The sequence below is a fragment of the Rattus norvegicus genome, chromosome 10 (assembly GCF_021556685.1).
Source record: "Rattus norvegicus strain SHRSP/BbbUtx chromosome 10, alternate assembly SHRSP_T2T, whole genome shotgun sequence".
In the NCBI taxonomy this organism is placed as follows: Eukaryota; Metazoa; Chordata; class Mammalia; order Rodentia; family Muridae; genus Rattus; species Rattus norvegicus.
Window position 1 is genome coordinate 57666168 of NC_141543.1, and position 4391 is coordinate 57670558.

Here is a 4391-nt window from a genome sequence, read left to right on the forward strand (position 1 = left end):
GCAAACCATGTCCCTCCTCCATCTCTTTGGTCATGTGCTTCTCCTTCCAAAGGAAAGGAGAATTCTGAGGCTTCAGTAGCTCTTATTGCCTGGTGATGATTTTCACTAGACTACCGCTCCCCGAGATCTATTTTTTCTCTATCCCTGCAAGTTTCCTCCTTCTGTCCTTTTTGGTCATGCTGTTCCTTTCAAAAGACCTTCCCTAAACCTCTTCTTCACAAATTCTGGTTTTGCCCCTCATTGATACCTGTGGGGTATGTTCTGTGACCCCAGGGGAATGCCTGAAGCCACAGATAGTGCCAAATTTGACACAGAGTACATTTTTCTCCTATAGAAACATACCAGTGATCTGTTGACTTTATAAACTTGGCATAAGCAGACACTAATAGCAATATGAATAAAGTCAAATCATAACACTAAACTGTAATAGTAAATTTTGTGAGGATGCAGTCTCTGTCTTTTGAAAATCCAGAAAAGATCAGATGTGATGGAACAGGCCTTAAACCCAGGAAGCTGAGGCAGGAGAGGGGTGAGTTGGAAGCCAGACTGAAGTACATAAAGAGTTCCTGTTTCAAAAGGGTGTGGGGGGGGGGAGAGTCAGCCGAACACCACAACAATATTTTCAGACAGCCGTCTAATTAGAGTAACAGAAAGCATGGGGAGTGGGGGCTGGGAGGGGCAGGTTGATGCCATTCACCATCTTGTCCTGCACAATCAGGGTTAATTCCTAATTCTTCTTTCCACCTCTAGAGATAAAAACCTCCTTGAAGACAGAGAGATTGCTCTCCACCAGTCTTCCCCACTTGCACTGTTTGGTTCTATGCCTCGTGTGTAAATCGTGCTCAGGATATGCTTCCACCACTCAAAAATGGATTTAAAAACATCAGATGGAAGGATGTTCTATAGAACTATAAAGAGACAAAGTCCCCTAAGTAGATTCACTTCTGATGTTCGGAAGAAGAGATCTACAATGGGGCAAATTTAAATATGGACTAAAAGAAATGATATGGGAATTATTGTTCACTGTGTTGTGTGGAGAAATGGGCTTGTGGACATGGTCCTTTTCTCTAGGGGATGCGTAATGAAGTGTAAAGTTTCCTATCTGCTGCTACTTAGTTGAAAATACGCAGCAAAATGGCAGAAAGGGAGAAAAAAGAGAAGATGAAAAGAAGAAGGAAAAGGAGAAGCAAGAGAAAAGAGGAGGAGAAAAGGAGGGGGAGGAAGAAGAGGAGGGGGAAGGGGGAAGGAAGAGAGCAGACTGGCTAAGCGCTGTTGCTTTGTACAAGGGAGAGTGTTGTGATCCTTTGAACTTATCTGTACACTGAAAAAACGTTTCAGTAAGAGAAACAAAACGGGGAAACCATGTGTCGCGGACTTGAACTGAAGGAGCTTTCGCTTTCGGACTCTCTTTGCTTGAACCCCTTCCTGGCTCAGAACCTCTATGCTTCGAACAAGGGGGTGGTTTGGACTAGAATAACGGAGTCCCTCATTTCCAGCGACACCCGATTCTCCTCACCGTGGGACGTGGAGAAGGCACTTGATCCAGGAGGCGTGCGCTCACTGAAGCTGACTTCATGCTCTGGCACACCGTGCTCCTGGGAATGCTTCGTGGCTGGGAGCCCCAGCATCCACATTGTGGGTTCAGACATCAAACAGGAGGCAGATAGCCAGGGAGGAAGCAGCTAGGCCTCGCAGGGCAGGGCGGGTAGGGAGCACCTGGCCTCCTGACCCTGCCTGCATTCCTGAGACATAGTCCATTTTTTTCCAGCTCCTGAGGGATAAATGAAGCCCTGGGCTCCGGCTGTGGGGATTAGCTCTGCCTGTGTGATGGCTCAAAGAACAAGGGTTCCTCTGTTCCCCAGAGGTGGCTAATAATATACTATATGTCATCTGTCCCTTGTTTATCAGAGGAAGAATTCCACGCCAAAAGAGCACCCAGATTGCCTTCGAAAGCTGCCTCTTCTGGTAGCAAGAAATTCTAAGATTTTTTTTTCTCTTTAGATAAACACCTTAAAATATAATATCTGCTCTCTTTCCTTATCTACAATTCGGTAGACACATATTTAGAATAATCCACTCAAGCTTAACCCTTAGGAAGGCGGTCATACCACAGTGCATTCAAATGGAGAAAACAGCTTACATTTGACAAACATTGGCATACCATTTGGCAGATGAGGAAACAGGTCCCTGAAGCACAACATCCTATCCTGTGGTATATCTCATTCTCAGCCCCACGTTCTCTCTGTAGCAGGCCATGCCCACCACTGCTCTGAGTCTTCCCCTTTCTTCAGATGAGTTCCCAAAGGAAACTCGTGGTTTCCTTACACACACTCTCTATACTGCTCTTCTGGCCATAGTTATCGCTGCCATCCATGTTCCTCAGTTTCTGAAGAGCTGTCCTCTGTCTCCAGTGCTGCTCTCGTCACAGTCCCTGGAACCTTCCTCTTTCTCCCACCTTCAAATCCTTACATGTAAAGAAGGGAATTTAGCAAGTGACTTCTTGGGTTCCCTCGGTGGGGTGTGTTTGACTCCACTGTGCTTTCTGACACACTTAGATCTACTCGGATCTACTTGATGGCAGCAGATGAGTCTGACAGCAAGAAAGAAGATAGCTGACTTTAGAAGAGCAGTAGGTACAAGCAACCCAGGCAGAGTAACTCTCTTCTGAGTCCTGGAGGTGTGAATGGCTCCGTTCATACAGACGAGGGATGCTACACAGGAGAAGTGCCTCCCGAGGAACACTGATGAAGAAGAAACTGGAGGCGCCCATATACCTGTGTACTTAATGTCACAAGCATCACCACAGCCTCTTGTACTGTCCTTGGGGGTCTGTTGACATCTGCTCCCTTGATGATACCTAGTAGCTGACCCATGTCTGTCTTGCCCATGTCTTCTCAGAATCTGAACAGGAGATACCACGGAAGCTTGCAACAATGTGCCACTGGGCAAGAAACTCAGAGCCAGGGGCCATACTCTTCTCAGGTGATGGATGAACACTTCAAGACTCATGGTGCTAGGAGCAAGATGGACATTTCAGTCTAAGCTAGAGCAAGAGGAGCAATGAGAAGGCTTGGCTTCACTGTGGTATGATGGCTAGCCGAGCACAGGCGGCGGCGAGCCTCAGCACGCTCTCCAGATAGTCACTTCCTTTGCCTGGCCTCTCTGATATGAAATTGCCTAAATCTTGGGAAGGGATCTCTGAAGGCCCTATGTCTCATCACCCATAACATGGTTTACGCTGGGGAAAGACTGTCTTCCAATTCCACCATAGCTCCTTGAAGTGTCCTAGACAGGAGAGAACATACAGAGGATGTTTAATAACGGTCCCTATGAAGACTTCAGTCCTGCTTTCCCCTTCTACCCTTCCAGTGTATGGGAAGGCTGTGAGGGGACGGTCCTTATTATCAAGTGGGATACATCGGCATGCAGTTCTCTAGTAAATGAACAACCATGGTCCCACACAACTCAGACCCTCGCCCCAAAGATTGGGCCAAGAAAAACAGAGGGATGGGAATGGACAATTTTCAACTATACCTTGACTCTCTTATTAAGGCTTAATTTTCCAGTCCCAATTTAGAAATGACAGCATCTGTTAGGTGATACCCGCCCCCCCCCTTTCTCTTCAGTCCCCTACCGTCCCCTCACCTCCCATCTAGGCTGGCAGCTGGCCTTCCCTAATTGGTAATATGTCTTGATAACCACAGGCCCCTAGGCAGCTGTCACTGTGAACACGGGCTGGTGGCATAGCTCCCTGTCATTAACTTGCTTGTTGGTCCTGCTAGAGCTTAAGAAAGGATTAAGTAAATAATGATAGTAATGAGACAGAGAGCAATGGGAGAAAGGGAAGAGATAGGGAAGGAGAAAAAAAAAACCCTAAATTCAACAGCCCAAGTTTTACAGTCAAACTGCCCCGCCACAACCTTGGGGTGTGCTGAGTCTGTCTCATAGTCCCGAGGGGATTTCGACAGGTCCAATCCCATTTTATTCATTTTTCTCATCAGTGAGCTTTCTAAGCAAATAGCACAACGGTGTGTCCCCTGTTCCCAAGTGGGAGCAGCTTCTTCGTATGATTTCAGGGTGGGATGGCCTGCAGGATGGAGACAGGCAGGGCCCCTGAAGCAAAGACAAGCCCATTGCTCTAGGTGAAGAAGCAACAGCCCTGAGTCCAGAGCAAGGCATCTCAAATTCCCTGCTTTCTACAGTTGGAAAAATGGTTTCGGACCCTGCTCATTTCTATATATACTTTCCCCTTGGCAACGATGAAAAATACGTGTGGAGGGGGCCAGTTCTCAGCCTGTGGTGTCAGTCATTCTCTTTCCAAATTTAGAGAAAGAATGAGCCCAGGGGGTTAGCGGTTAGCCTATAAAAGCCCAGGGGGCGGCTCTCCTCTG